The sequence below is a fragment of the Argentina anserina genome, chromosome 2 (assembly GCF_933775445.1).
Source record: "Argentina anserina chromosome 2, drPotAnse1.1, whole genome shotgun sequence".
NCBI lineage: Eukaryota > Viridiplantae > Streptophyta > Magnoliopsida > Rosales > Rosaceae > Argentina > Argentina anserina.
Window position 1 is genome coordinate 15,277,853 of NC_065873.1, and position 17,256 is coordinate 15,295,108.

General features: G+C 35.6%; 1 long non-coding RNA gene across 2 annotated transcripts; it reads right to left on the reverse strand.

Annotated features, from left to right (window-relative positions):
* Positions 1-11,276: 11,276 nt before the first annotated feature.
* On the reverse strand, positions 11,277-12,186 carry LOC126782712 (uncharacterized). Of its 2 annotated transcripts, none has more exons than XR_007670791.1 (3): positions 12,154-12,186; positions 11,862-12,007; positions 11,277-11,422 (listed from the first exon to the last, which is right to left on the reverse strand). It is a non-coding gene; the product is annotated as an uncharacterized LOC126782712 (long non-coding RNA). The 2 variants fall into 2 exon arrangements; XR_007670792.1 differs by lacking the exon at positions 11,277-11,422 and adding an exon at positions 11,569-11,714.
* Between the last annotated feature and the right edge of the window lie 5,070 nt (positions 12,187-17,256).

Below are 17,256 nucleotides of genomic sequence, written 5' to 3' on the forward strand. Positions count from 1 at the left end.
AGTGTTGAGAGTGAAAGACGAAGACACGAAGTGAAAGAATGAAGTCGCGATGAATGGAGACGATGAGTTTTCGATGGAATGAGTTCGGGTATATGGGCTTTTGTGAACCCTAAACCCCCTAAAAAAAGGGCTTTTATAGTTTCGGTACAGTTCAATATATTCAGTATCAGATTTAATGAAACCGACCCGTCCTGATTATATGCTTCCAGTATCAGTATTGGTTTGGTATCATAATTTTTTACCGATTCATCCCGTACCGTTAGGATTTGGTACGGGACGAACGGTTTCAATACCATTTTTTCGGTACCAACTCCCAGCCCTACATACTGATATCAGTGTGTAATCTCATTAGCACCCTTGCAGCCACTAATAAAATATCAGTGTCCTATATAAGAGGTGCTAATGGGGTAATACACACTATTAATTTTACAGTGGCATGCTTTAACTAAAATCAGGTTCCATCGAAAACAGTGCCTAGCCACTAATATCAGTGTGAGTGCTTCAAAAATGACACTGTCACCAGTGGCAAAGTAACAATGAGTTTTTTTTTTTTAAAGTGTCAATAGGCACCTTTCTAAATTCTGTTATACAGTATAACCAAAAACTAAATAATAGTAACAAATATACATAACCCTCAAAATGTAAACACATGATATGATAAATTCTTCCCAGGTCTCCAACTGTCTTTGAAACACCACTTTTTCTAAGCAAATGCAACATGTGTCTGATACCTGAAAAAGAATCAAATAATTAATCAGTTCTAGCTATCTGAAAGTCTTAGATAATTAAATTATGTTGCAAATGTTACTTGTTAAAAATTCAACACGCAATCATGAACGTGGTACATGTAGTGTTCTAAAAAGCGGTCTAAGCAGCCGCCTAGGCGCTAGGAGGTCACTCACCGCCACGCTTTTTGCCTCGGCGGCCATCTGTGGCATTTTGTGAATTAGGCGGCCGCCTAGGCGGTCCTAGGCGGTCTTATTTAGTCCTATCAGTCCTAGGCGGCCTTATCAATCCTAGGTGGTCAACCATCATTTTGACATTAAAGAAAACCTAAAAGAGGCCGCAGCTCTCACTCTTTGTCTATTTTCCGAAAACCTAATCTCATCAACAGAAGAAGAGGAAAGAAATATGAATATTAAGTTTGAGTCCGATATTGAATGAGTTAGGAAATAATTTGAAGAAAAAGAAATTGAGATTTGGTATTATTGCATTTGTTTCATTATTTATCTTTTCTTCAAATACTTTTTATGGACTTTATACTTAAGTTATGTGAATTTAGACTATTTTACGTATTTTTAAAATTAATATTAAACATCATTATATATTTTTGATCATTAAAATATTTTAAATACATGTATAAAAATAAATAAATATTTAATAATTCGAAACCGCCTAGACGCCGCCTAGGAGACCGCTTAACCGTCTAGGCTAGGAGGTGACTGTCCGCCTACATACCGCCTAGTGCTTTTTAGAACCTTAAGTACATGTACGACCATTTCATTACAATCGAGGGCGATCCACATGAAACAAGGATATATATGCATATGTCATAGGCAATGTAAAACCTCCAAGCAGAGGTGCCAGGCTTACCATTTAGGAATGGAAAGGTCACCGCTGCAAAGAATGCCAATTTTTCCAAACAAACACGAATAGTTACTCAAAGCCATCTTGCACACCGCTTGTTCTTCCTCATAGTGTACTTAGAATCCAAGTTTGTCAAAGACTACCATGCCATAAATTTGAAATGTGCTTGACCAGTGTATTATTACAAGAACGCAGATCAATCCCAGAACAAACCTTGAGGTATATGTTATTTGTCCACGTAGTTGCGAAGCGGATGGGAGCGCTTAATTAATATTTCTAAGAACGATGAGGAGGGAGTCTGCGTATAATCAAAGGCTCTAATAGCGAGTTGGAGGTAGCTACAGTATCAGATTCGTGTGGTAGTACGAGGAACCGTATAGTGTAGATTTGCCCTGCAAACGCTAATACCAAGCATATACGATATCCCCATGCCCTGCAGACCCATATATTAATGGACTGTTATTAACTAGTTTGCATGATCGTTGTTATGTCAATATATTACGTAATACGTGCATATGTATATGTAGATATATTTAGCAAAGGATGTATTATTACTAATCATTATATGCAGTGGTACGTCGGTACGACCAACCGAAGTGAGGGTTGCAAAATGATTCCATCAAGTAGAAGTTTATGTTGGGCAAGCCCATCCCTGCCTACCTAATATAATGTGAAGTATCTTCGTGCAACACGTACATGTATAATTTAATACAGTGCGCGCATTTCAGTTTTAAGATTGATACAATGATACTGTACATATATATACACTTAATTAGTCGTAGTAACAAGATAATTTCTTAACATGCAGTACGTAGTACGTGTACAACTCTAGACTATATATACTTGGATTATTGAAGTTAATGTAGTTTTAACTAGGACCTTTCTTAGGATAAAGAGCAAGGGACCTAACCGGAAACTATGACATCAGGTTCAATAAGTTTATTCGAATTTATTTTTATCTCTATTAATTAAGACAATTCCCTATATGAAACTGCCACTACTAGCTATTCGGGCAATGGGCACGGACTCATTGGGGATGACTTGAAGATCTATCCCTATATTTACTAATAGGCTAAAATGAGGACGGCTAGGATTTTTCTGACCCAATGAAAGAAATAGCGACGATAACTGTCTCGATCAAATCGTTGTTACTCAATTAAAATGTAAAATAATGAACTTGTTCGTGCCCATTTAGAACAAACATTAAATTCCTAAAGACAATATGAGAGGAATGGGTCAAAACTAACTGAGTCTACCTTCTAGCCCCAGAAATATTAACGAGCTAAATTGAGATCATACGGTGACTATTTTATTATCTCAATAATTATTAAAGTGAATGCTCAAGTTTTTGCTTCAGAATTTTGGATCAAGTAAATTTATTTGACAAAAGCATAGAATTCAATTATACATTAAGACAAGAACGTAGGAATTTTCGACGAACTTTATGGATACTTAAGCAATTTTATATGATCTTACGAAGTACGGAAATATAAGAAGTTATTTGGGAAATCTGAATTTGTAGCGGTGCAATCTCAACCGTTGATTTAGATCGACAAATTTAGGCCGTCCATCCTTATTTTTTTGAGGCCTTTAGCCCATTATCCGGAGGGGAGGGGGGAACTCTCTCTCTCTCTCTCTCTCTCTCTCTCTCTCTCTCTCTCTCTCTCTCTCTCCTTTTGAACCCAGAAACACCATCACCCTTCCTCGTCGTGCGCCACTGTCGTCCGGCCGGCTCAGGCCTCACCACCATCGCCATTCAAACCCTCATTTCATTCTCTTTAAAACTTATATCTTGCTTGTAGCATTAGAGCCATTTTGTCTCAGATCGAAAATTGGGGCCAATGTGTGTTCTTAGAGTTTCTGGCGACATTTTTGAGCTCCAGCTGGCGTATGATCCCATGTAGATTCACCCTCTGCTTGAATTACTTTCGAGTAATTTGGGGGCAGGGTGTGTCACCAACAGTAATTAAAAGTACCCTAATTAATTGTGGAATGATATGAAGAATAAGTTAGAGATTCCTTTTGAAAAGAAGAATAATAATAAAGACATAACTTTTTCCAACTCAAGAGGATGCTATGAAGTTATTTCAAACTAGGCTATTTGGGCATATCATCTTCATCCCACCATTCCAGAGGTAAGGGGTTTATACCATCAAGCATGCATTTTTATATATTGATGTCGATCTAATTTCTCTGATATGGTGGATTTGGATTTGATCAGCATTCTTATCCAGATCTGATGATCATTGATGATACTGAGATATAATATGTGAGGGGAATTTGAATAAGATGGTGAACTCCTTCATGAATCTCTAGTGAGTGACTTATATTTCTCTACATGTGTTTGATTCACTCCTTCATGTTTCATATTTGTATCAATTATTCCTCTGGGTTGGCTTCATAGTTGGATTGAGATAACCTATATTCTATTTATTTCAAGATTGATAGGGTGCATGATTACTAGTAGTAGCTGGGTTAGCTTCATACTCTCTTTTGCAGCCATGATGTTTTGTCACAGCCCCGAAATTTCGAATGATAAAAATTCGAATTCGTAGTCATGACAACACTAAAACAATCTCAAATATATTGAAATCATCTTATAATAACAGTGTATTGAAACTGAGTCCACAGCACAACTCAGTCGACTTGAATAATACATAACTAGTTTATATCTCAGTATTATAACCAATGGAAATGTAAAATTCACTCAATCCTCACCACAAATAGAAGAAAGAAATCTTCAGAGTAAGCCATCTGAATCTGCTAATCCCCACCTGCAGAACTATCCCCTACACCATCAAATTGGTGCACTGTGATTGTAAACACAAACCAGGTAAGCTTTTCAGTCCGTATGAGTAAACCAACAGTATACCATACATCACATACAAAAGAAATATGACAGATAACATTTAAAGACAACGTACTCATGTGACACTGGGCAACCCATCTGTTACCCAATATCATTTAAAAATATGTGTAATCATGAGACACTGGGCAACTCATCTGTTACCCAAAATCATTTTAAAACATGGGTACTCATGATACCTAGATACCCATATGTTACCCCTCATGTAGTACACCGACATATACTAGGCAACACATCTGTTACCCAATATCATTTAAAATATGGGTACTCATGAGACCCAGGTACCCATATGTTACCCCTCATGCAGTACACCGACAGACACTGGGCAGCTCATCTGTTACCCAATATCATCGAAAAACATGGGTACTCATGAGACCCAGGCAACCCATCTATTACCCCTCATGCAGTACACCGGCAGACAGACTAGAGCTCTAACTGAATCGTAACCGACACTTGGCCAAGATTTAGTTCCAATTACTGCCAACAACGTCTGATGATCAGAAAACATTTTAACAAGACTCAATGTTAAAACCACGTATAATATAAGAATCCACACATGTTATTGTACTACAACCAAGCGACTCTTCACAACAATATAAATATAGTCACCACAATATAATCTCTTTTTTGAAATAAAAACGTAACATTATATAATATAGCAACCCATATATATGTATCGTATTTACCATTTTTGTACACATACACAACCCACTATATTATATAGATGTCACAGTTCACTCTTTTTAATAATTCAAACATATAAGTCACCGTCAAGGGTAAACTTGTCATATTGAGATTTACTCATATTCACCACAGTCCATAATCACTAAAACCTTTTAAAATCATTTATTAAAATAACGTTTTAAACCGTAGATGATCAAGTTCACGTAATTTAAACTACAACATATTTTTAGAACAATTTTTTTATAAGCTAGTGATGCAATGACTATGTTAACAACTCAAACTAAATTCAATAATTATAACACTACTTCAATCATGATGATCATTGTCAGGTTTACTCACCTTATTTCCTGCGTGCAACCTCCACGACACCGAGAGCAATTCTCTCACTCGTTTCGTCGTCACCTAATAGCATGATAAAAACCTTAGAAAACGATACGTAAAATCTCAGGTGACGATTTTCATTACAGATGAACACTATTCATGAAACATTGTTCATGCGCCGCCCGTTTTTTGACAACCACCAATGACCACCATATTTCACCACCACAATCTAAATGACATTCCTAACAACTTTCTAATTCACCACAAAGTCCAAAGCCGAGCCTAACCACTTCAATTTAACAAAAACCGAAAAGCCCCAATTTAAAACCTAGGATATCTTTTCTTCGATTCTCCTAGCACAAAACGATTTGGGTTAAATCTTTTGGAGGGTTTGTAGTATGGAAATAGACCTTCAAAATGGGACAAAAATCTCACCGATTGGTGGCCGGAGGAGGGAGATCCGGCGAGGTGAAGTTCGGCGAAACTGTGCACTTTCAGAGGAACTTTCGGGATTAACCGCTTCCAAACGGCGGCGAGATGGCGGGTGGTGCTGCCACCAATCGACAAGGGACGCAGTATCCTTCCAAACGGGACCGGTGCGCCGGTCTATGGTGGCCTGACGACGGAGATCCGGTGGCCCAAAGTCGGCAGCTCGAAACGAAAAAATCTGAGTTTTCGGGTGAACAATACCCGATCCGAACTTCTGATTTTTGTCCCCCCTTTTCTCTTTAATTCCCTTATTTATACTATTTTCCAAAAATGTCTAAATACCTTGTGATTCGTAATTTCTTCATATGAACTCCGATTTAAGCGTGCCACGTGTTCACGAATTCATATTAATGAACTCTAGGACTTTCATGAATAAAGTTTTATGAGATTTATAACTCTTGACCGCTCACAGTAACGTTTCTGAGTATAAAATCGCTCGAACACTTTCGTTTTCTCCCTCGTACTATATAACCAGATCATCACCAATTTAAATATCTCTGAACAATAATTAGAAAATTATTATAAATTTCCGAGATATTACATGTTTTCTCATAAACAAAGAAGGGTATTCATCAGATACTTCGATTGAACTTCCTGAAGCAAATTTTTTGCTCAATTAAAGTTTTTATTAGTTTTTTTTGTTGCAATTTAATGTCTTTGTTCTAACTACTTAGAACCTATATTAAGCAAATCCAGTGGTCTCATTGAAGTTGAATTGTAGAGCAGATGCAATTGAAACTGTGATAGAACACCACACTAATTTCGTGAATACCAGAATTTTGTAGATCTAATAGCAAAGCGGGAATAAACCGGGGACATTTTGCTAAACTAATATTTATTTATTTTTGATCAAAAATTATAAATTGGGGATGGACCAACACGTGATAGTTTTCAAGTGGTGGTGCCAAAATGGGCACATACAGCTAATTCCCTCCCTAAAATGTACCCAAACCAAAATGGGGATGGTACAAATAGAGACTGACATATTTTCCTCCCCAACCATCAATAGGGACTGACTATGTCCCTTATAACATCAGTAGAGATCGAATGTTGTCTGTCCCCATAGTCCTTAGTAGTGTGTCAAGCATCCTATGTCATTCTTGCCCCTTTTAATAATTATCTAACCAAAACATGGATGAAATAAATAAAGGATAGTAAATATAAAAAAAATCAGGATTTAAGCCTTGCATTTAATTATGTGAATTTGGCCTCTTTCCAACTATTTTACGTCTCCAATGGTTGTTGAGTATATCAAAAAGCTCCTCAATGTTAGGATAGTAGTTTTGAGAAAAAAAATATAAATTAAAATATACACATCAAAATAAAATAAAAACAAATCGACATACGAGTAGTGAGTGTAATATACTATGTCAAAACTGCTTTAGACATCATTCATTGGATAGTGGATAAGCAAATCACCGTTAAGTGAACACGCCCAAAATGTTCAATCAGCACTTATGTGAGTATATGATGTCTGGAGATTGTGATTCCATGAGGATTTCAACGATTGGCTACTATATGTTAAAACTTTCGAATCTCAGACACCACTTATCGAATAAATGTTATTTGAATTAAAATGATGAATTCAAGTAAACTTCAATTATTAATTAATTGTTGCCTGATTAAAATTATCAAATTATTCAAACAACACAAGAATATAAGTGGGGTTTGACCCAAATGAGTGTTAATCAATTAGACAACATTTGTTAACAAGTGCTCTCTGAACCAAAAGATATAACAAGTCAGACAACATATATCATGTAAGTGTTGTTTGAGATATTAGGGTTAGAAACTACTGACGCACACTAAAGATTTAGGTGCAATATTTCCCTCCATTCTCTTATCCAAAATTCCCAACACTTCGACAAATTCAACCCTAAAACACAACTTGCCAAAAATTGAGCGCCTAATTCTCTCTCTCATTAATTCTCTTACCTAAAATTCCCAACACTTTAGACAAGTTGGACCCTAAAACATTTACTCTATCTGAAACTCTCAGCGCACTTATTCTAGCTCTCACACAACAATTTGTAAAACTCTCAGCTCTCAAAACCCGTGCGCATATCTCATTCAAACAAAACTCACACCTCTCATTCAAACAAAACCCTATGGATTAGCCCAAATTCTAGATTTATTCCATGGATTAGGTTGAATCTTATTTCTTATTCCTTGTATTACGACTTAATAAGGTGGGTATATGCACGTCGGTTTAGGATTTTCTTCTAATATTGGGTGTTTGTTTTTTTAATTGAAGCTTTTATGTATTAAGGTTTTAGGCAATTATTTTGAAATTAGGGATATGGGTTTAGTTGATTTCTATATGGGTTCTTCCAAGGTGGGGTTTTCTTAGAAATTGGGGATATTTCTCAAATTCTTTTGAAATTAGGTTTAATGGATATGAGTTTTGAATAATGTATATATGTATGGGTTTAATATCTTGCTTTGCTATTGTTGGTAGTAGGGAGTTAAAGGTTGTACGTAGTAGCTATACTGGTAGGAAGTGAAACTTGGATCAGATCTACTGTGCTGAAGTTGAAGATTTTTGTGTTGGTAAGTTGTATATAAATATTTACTGAATTTTAATGAATGTTGTTGTGCTGGTTTTGATGAATGTTGTTTTGCTGGTTATTAACTTGTGTATTATTGAATTTATGATCAGTTAGTGTTGATTTATGTGTGAACTAGATTAACTCTAGGTGTGGTTGATGTCTGAACTTTATTAATCACCTATTTTAGTGGCTGATTTTGGACTGTGTGATATATATATATATATATATACATATACATATATATATATATAGACACACACATATACTTGTAGATACAACATTGATAAATCATGGATGAAGTTCTTTAGAGCTTCATACTGGACTTAATGAATTTTTAGACTTAGATTTTTCAAATGCAAGGGATAAAACAAATATATGTTGTCCATGTATAAAATGTTTTAATGGAGATAGTTATAGTATTAGAGTTGTTAAGGACCATATAACGTTGAGCTATACCAATTGGACATGGCATGGTGAATCTATTGCCATGAATGACAACATAGTAGAAGCAGATTAATCTGCATCATCTAGTGAAAATCAATCAGATTGTGGGATGGGAAAGATAATGCAGATTGTTGGGAAGGTGAGAATGAAGAGGATTCAAGTGATAGTAACGAGTTCTTAAAGTTTGTGGAGGATGCAAACCAGCCTTTGTACCCGGGATGTACAAATACTACAAAGTTGAATGTTGTGGTTAAAGTGTTCAATTTGAAGGCAAAGCACAGAATGTCAGACGCTTATTTTTTAGACATGTTGAACCTCTCTATTCGTTACTACCTAAAGATAATGTGATGTCTGAGTCAATATATCAAGCTAAAAAGTCATTGGCTGGATTGGGTTGGGTTATGAAAAGATTCATGCTTGTTTGAATGATTGCATTTTGTATAGACGGGATCATGCAGAAGTATTAGAGTGCCCCACATGTGGTGAGTCAAGATGGAAATAAGGAAGAGATGAATGTGAGAAGTTTGGAGTGCCTCATACATTATTGTGGTACTTTTCACTAATTGCAAGATTCAAGCGGATGTTTCAATCGCCGAGGACAACTAAGGATTTGACTTGGCGTGCCAATGATAGGAAAATAGATGAGATGTTGCGGCATCCAGCATATTTGCCTTCTTAGAAGTTAGTGGATATAAAGCGGTCTGAGTTTGGTGCTGAACTTATAAATCTTAGGCTAGCTCTTTCTACATATGGGTTTAATTCACATAGCAGTTTGAGCAGTAAATACTCGTGTTGACCTATTATTCTTGTTGCATACAACCTTCCTCCGGAGCTTTGTATGAAGAAGAAATACATGATGCTGATATTGTTTATTTTCAGACCAAAACAACCGTGAAATGATATTGATATCAATTTGCAACCATTAATAGATGATCTGAAGCTACTATGGGATGAGATTAAAAGGTTGTATGACGTTGCTCGAAATGAAATATTTACCCTTAGGACAGTCCTACTTTGGACTGTTAACGATTTTCCTGCATATGCAAACTTATCAGACAATTATATACACGGGTATAATGCTTATCCAGTATGTGTCGATGAAACCCGACCAAATCGGATCAAATATAATAGGAAAATGACATTAATGAGGCATCACCGGTTTTTGACAAGACATCATCCATATTAAAAGCAAGCTGTTGCTTTTGACAATACCATTGAGGAAGATATTGTGCGCGTTTGGGGAAGCTTATAAGCTCCTTAGCTTATAAGATGAGGAGAATACCCGTTTGGTAAAAGCATAAAGAACTTACTTATCTTAAAAGCCTAAGTCATTTATGAGGAATAAGCAAAAGTGAGTGACTCCTTCCTTATGATTATAAGTCACCGCGTTTTCGTTTCGGGAATTAAGTGAACTTCAAAAATGACATTGGGTACCCTTGACTATAGCTGAAAATTACTAACTTACCAATATAAAAGCTCAGATAAACAGAAAACTTACCTGCAGAGCGCCTCCATTTCTCTTGTATTTCGTGGTAGTCTCCTGGTGTGCCTCCATTTTTCAGTTCTCCTTTCCATCTTTGAGGTTTGCAGCTGCTCAAGAGGTAAACAACTTATTTCTCCCCCTTGTTCCTCATTTCTTCTCTTTTTGTTTCTGGGTTTTGATTAGTGATTGAAATTATATATGTGTGAGATCTAGTGTTTCTGTCTTTGAAATTGAATTTCTTTACAAGTGTACTACTCTATTGTATATCATTCTTGAAAATGATACAAAATAATTCCATCAGATGTACTCTATAATATAGTCAAGAAGTTTGTAATTGTAATGGTGATTGTATATAGATTCATATCTACTCTAATTGATTCCTCTACTTGTCCTCTTTTTTTTAGGCATCATAGAATTCTAGGTTATAGGATCATCATCAGCAAGTTTAATCCTCTTACATTTAAGCTTGTACAGTTGAACATATAAACATGGCAACACACACACACACAAATAAGAAATGAGAGCTAACTTTTCACCAATTTGGAGAGGAACCAGCTGCTCTATAATATACTATTAATAAATTGTTATTCTGCTGTGGAATTTGGTTTGTACTACTTCCAATAGTGAATAGAGAGAGAAAGAGAGAGAGAGAGAGAGTAGAAACAATGTAAACATTGGCATTACAGTTTGTTGTGTTCAACTAGAAGATTACCAGAAATTGTATGTTTAGTTTGTTTAGAGCAACTCTAATAGAGAGGTCAAATTTTGTTGTTACTAAAGTTTACTAGAGGTAGTAAACTTCTACTGGGGGTATTAAACTTGAAAAACAGTATTTCTAAAGGCCATAACACACCTTAAAACGGAGAAAAATCAACTTAGATGCAAAAAAATAAAGTTTACTGGGGTTAGTAAAAATTTTACTAAAGTTTACTAGAGGTAGTAAACTTCTACTGGGGGTATTAAACTTGAAAAACAGTATTTCTAAAGGCCATAACACACCTTAAAATGGAGAAAATCAACTTAGATGCAAAAAAAATAAAGTTTACTGGGGTTAGTAAAAAATTTACTAAAGTTTACTAGAGGTAGTAAACTTCTACTGGGGGTATTAAACTTGAAAAACAGTATTTCTAAAGGCCATAACACACCTTAAAACGGAGAAAAATCAACTTAGATGCAAAAAAATAAAGTTTACTGGGGTTAGTAAAAATTTTACTAAAGTTTACTAGAGGTAGTAAACTTCTACTGGGGGTATTAAACTTGAAAAACAGTATTTCTAAAGGCCATAACACACCTTAAAATAGAGAAAATCAACTTAGATGCAAAAAAAAATAAAGTTTACTGGGGTTAGTAAAAATTTTACTAAAGTTTACTAGAGGTAGTAAACTTCTACTGGGGGTATTAAACTTGAAAAACAGTATTTCTAAATGCCATAACACACCTTAAAACGGAGAAAAATCAACTTAGATGCAAAAAAATAAAGTTTACTGGGGTTAGTAAAATTTTTACTAAAGTTTACTAGAGGTAGTAAACTTCTACTGGGGGTATTAAACTTGAAAAACAGTATTTCTAAAGGCCATAACACACCTTAAAATGGAGAAAAATCAACTTAGATGCAAAAAAATAAAGTTTACTGGGGTTAGTAAAAAATTTACTAAAGTTTACTAGAGGTGGTAAACTTCTACTGGGGGTATTAAACTTGAAAAACAGTATCTCTAAAGGCCATAACACACCTTAAAACGGAGAAAAATCAACTTAGATGCAAAAAATTAAAGTTTACTAGGGGTAGTAATCAGCTCCATGGTCCACTTAATCAGCTCCATGGTCCACTTAATTACTAGAGTTTTGGCTGTTTCATAATATAAGAACACTAATATAGATCATCATAGTTCATATGTGCTATGCATATTTGTGTACTATATAAGAACAACTAACGTACTGGACCAAAATGAAGAACACTAAGATACTTGAACATCAACCATGTACAAATTAGATATATACATGTACAAATTTATATATGTTTGTATGTTTCATGTTAATTTATGTCAATCCTCATGTGTTATATAGATGGGATCAGCCGTATGGAATCCGGTATTAGTATACCTACTTTGTGACTTAGTTATCAAGGAGGTGGAGGCTAATAATCAACCAAATAGTCATTTGAGCAAAGAAGTGAAGATTGTTATTGCAACCATGACTCTTCATAATTATATAAGAAGACATGCAAATCGTGATGCCTATTTTGTTCGTTGGGCAGAAATGGTGGTTGACATACCAAATGATGAGGTAGAGATGGATCATGATGGAGGGGAAAATGAGCATGGTCATGATGCACGGGAAATTGAAGCAATAAGAAATGAAATCACTCAAAGTTTGATGAGTGCGCGTATAATATGAAATTATTTGATGCAAATGAAATATATATATATTGTTATTTGGTTTTGTAATTTAGTTGAATGTGTTAAGATATTTTTAATATTATTTGTGTCAATGACAAATGTGTTTTGTTATTAAGTATAAGAAAACATAGAACATTTATTAATTTTACTTGAAGTCAATGAGAAAGTAAAAATTAAAATACTAATGTAAAAGGGTAGTGATAGATAAAAAAAGAAGTTAAAAATTCATATTGTATTTGCAAAGAATCAAGAAAGAAAATATACTCTTGGAAAATAAAAAAAATATTTTAAATTATTTGGTGTCCAAAATTGTCATTATACAAATACAAAGCATAAGCCAGTTTAAGTTTGCCAAACACTCTGCACAACTTATGCCACTAAAAGTCACTTAAAAAAGCCAGTTTACCAAACAGTCAGCTACCTAACTTATCAGAAACTTATTCTCAGAAATAAGTATAAGTCAACTTATCTTATAAGTCACAGCTGCGCCAAACACACCCATTGCCCCTTCACCATTAACTCAAAAGGATGTGTTGTCAAGAGTTGAAGGTCTAGACATGAAATTTGGGAACATAGTCCCAAAGGCCCGATTCAAGCATGCTAAAGAAAGAATATATTGAAAGAAAAAAATCAGTTTTCTTTCAACTTTGTTACTGTAAGTATCTTCCACATAGACATTTTTGATGTGATGCTATAATTGGTACACTACTGAACATTAAAGGGATGACTGATATCCATATCAGACCTGAGTTGGCACCTACAAATGGGGTAAAAAAGGCTAAGTTGCCTTTAGGTAGTGGGAATTTGATGGTTGAGGAGAAGTGAGTTGTGTATAGTTCCTTTTATGATATGAAAGTCCCCGTGTGCTTCCCACCATCATTTTTTGACATGTTGATCCATTTGACTGTTCATCGGGTTAGATATGTAAAGTTTTGTGGTCAAGTGCTTTTCCTATGGATGTATCCCTTTGAGAGGTACATGAAGGTCTTCAAAGGGTATGTTAGAAACCATTAATATCGGAAGGGGTGTGTATTGTTGAAAATTACTTAGTGGAAGAGGCAATGGAGTTTTTTTTGCAAAATGTGCGTTGGGTGAAGAAACAACTACTGTTGGAGTCTCATCAAGGAGCATAACTGTACTGTGTGATGGGTTCAAGCCGAGTTTCCTCTCCTTGATTCTCGCCTCTTTCCCGATCCGATACACCTTGTTTTTACTTGTTATCTTGTTATGTTGAATTTGCTTTTGTTCTTCCTTGATTACAATGTTGTTGAATTTTGTGATGTGTCAGTATCTTTTCAGTATTAGGGTCGAATACTTGTGGGTACCCTGTCCGCTGGGTATTTTTGCCATCCCTAGGTGGATTGATTATATTATATGTGGCAATCTCGATGAAGATGTATATAAAAGACTTACACCTAGCACACCTTTGTGTATTACGAAACACTGAAGACACAACACCATACTTCAAGTATGCTATCTTCTTATCTAAATAGCCTACTATCTTGGACCTTTTAAATATGTATTTTTCAGATATGATACCAACTAATTTAGTTCTTGTTTTGTACTTAGTGAGGATATAGAGTTTTTAAAGGCATCTTTTCCTGCTCACGTGAGAAATAGCTAACAGATAAACAGAATGAAACATTTGCAGATTGGATAAAGGAGATGGTATGTTCCTATTTGCACACATATCTACCTCTATTTTGCTGATGGATTTTGATTAATCACAATTGCACTTTATTAATGTCAACTTCATTAGTTTAGGTTTAGGTTTTTTGAGTTGTATGCATTAGTATAATTTGTGCCTTATGTTGTTGCTTTTGCCTAAGTTATTGAAACTTGACCTCCTATATTTGGGAGTAGGTAGTTTCACACATAAATACACATAATCATACTTAAGTGATTCAACCAACAAGTTTTTGGCGCCGTTGCCGGGGATTGAGGTAAAACTTAATTCCTATTAGGTTTCTAAGGGACTAGAGAAGCTTTTTTTTTCTAGTTTACTTTTTTTTTGTTTATGTTTAATTTTTGTAAATATCTACTTTACTTTTGAAGTTGACACAAGTACTTTAATAAGTGGAATGGTAGTTGTGGTAAGAAGAAAATAAATTGCATGCATGTTTAAAATGGAAAAGTAATCTTGCCTAATTATTATTTACATATTACTTGTGCAAGCTCACATTCTAGTTGGTTAAAATTTGTAAATTTAAATATAAGGTACTCACTTTCTTTAGAATTAGAGGTTGATTGGAACTTGTAAATTTCAAAGTAAATTGGATTAGGGGCTTTATCCTTGTACCGTCGAGTTTAATCACTCTTCATCGAAAAGTTGAGTGGTAAACAACACCCAAGGATGGAATTCTTCTTCTATTTTACTAAGTGAATCGGATTTGGATTTTTTTTGTAACGTATTTGTTTATCGCTCTTCCAAATAGGCGCACCTTAGTAGAATTATGATGTCTAGGTAAGTGGATAGGGATTTTATCCCGGGCGTTGTGCCGTGTACTAAGTGGTCTCACCTACCAAAGCCGCGCCTACGCTTACCTGGTCATAATTCGAAAAGAGTTACCGAAAAAAAGAATGTTAAGCTAATTAGTGCATTGTTTGGAACTACGCCAAACTACTTTGGAACTACGCCAAAACGCACTTTGTTTAGAACTACGCCAAATTTGGATTGGAATTACGCCAATTTCGTTACACTTGAGTTGGAATTACGCCAACTTGAAAAATCCTTATCCTTTTTGTTTTTCTCACTACAAGTTTTGATTGGTTTCTAATTTTCTAGAAATTGTTTACAAGTACCTTGGTAAATTCTTAAAAAACAAAAAAACAAAAAAAATCTAAATAATTATTGTTGCAATTTTAATTTCTTGTATATATCTTGCATGTTGTTTTATTGCTATTTACTTACTGGATCTTTAATTTGTTCCTTAGGTGTTCATGTCCTTATCTCCTAAGAGTGAAAAAGGTTTACAAACGCTTCTAGAGCCCACCGATCAAGAGACTCCTATTGGGATTGGACAAAAGTTCAAGGCTTCTGCATCTACTAATTTGTTTGGGGAAGATTCAAGTGATTCAAGTGAGAATGTGGAAAGTCCGGAATTAGTGGTTAATGACCTAGCCACATTTAAGAGGTTGTTCAATCTTGACAAAGAGGCACGGAAATTGAATCCTAATCTTGGTCCAAGAATATACAAGATAGTCATGGTGGATGGTGAACCAAGGGATGAGTTGAGAGAGCAAAGGCCTATCCGAGATTGTGCCTTGCCTACAATTTCTACACACTCAAGATGCATAGTGCTTCCTCCATGTGCATTATCTTTTGAGATCAAGCCTAGTTTTCTTCAAACCTTGCCAACATTCTATGGGTTATCGAACAATGATCCTTATCACCACTTAAGTGAGTTTGAGGATGCATGCGAAAATATCAAACTCAATGGCATGACGGAAGAAGCGCTCAAGCTCCGATTGTTTCCTTGCTCCTTGAAGGAAAAGGCGAAGATGTGGTTGAACAAGCTCCCATCCAATAGTATTGGTTCATGGGAAGATATGCAAAAGAAGTTTATTATGAAGTACTTCCCTCCTCAAAAGGCTAATGCAAGAAGAACCGAGTTGATGACCTTTAAGGAGGAGCAAGATGAGCTCTTTCATGAGACGTGGGAGAGATTCAAGGATCTTGAGCTTGGTTGCCCTAATCATGGCCAATCTCAAGATATGCTTATGAGCCTATTTTATCAAGGCTAGACATCGGAGACTCGAAGGAAGGTTGATAATGCAAGCAATGGTGATTTCATGGACTTAGTGGCGGATGAAGCCCATCGAGTATTAGAGAAGCTTGCGGAGCGGTCTCAATTGTGGGATAATAACCCGCAAGTTCGCAAGCCTTCTTCTTCACATTTATCTCTAAGGGAAGCAACTCAACCGAAAACCGGTGGCATGTATGAAGTAAAGGCATCAAGCTTGGATGTGCATCAAGAGTTTAAGAGGTTAGAAGAAAGTCTTAATAAGAAGTTTGATATGCTTTTGAAGCAAGGCAAACAAGGAGGCCGTGAGAAAGTTAATGACGTTCAAGGGCCACAAGTGTGTTTAATTTGTGAATGAGTGAATCATGACACTCTATCTTGCTCTCATGGAAATTGTTTTCCCGAGATCATTGAAGAATGTAAGCAAATGGCATATTCAAGACCGAAGAATGACCCTTATTCCAACACTTACAATCCCGGATGGAGAAACCACCCTAATTTCTCATGGGGTGGGAACCAAGGCATGAATTGCAACAATCAAGGGAGTGACAACTATGGAAGTGCTAGTGGGAGCCAAAGCTTCCAAGGAAACAAGGGTGCAACTAATGGAACTTATGGTGGCAATACTTATCCTAAGCCACCTTATCAAGCAAGGCCTAATTTTCAAGCTCCTAATACTCAAGTGCCACCTCCT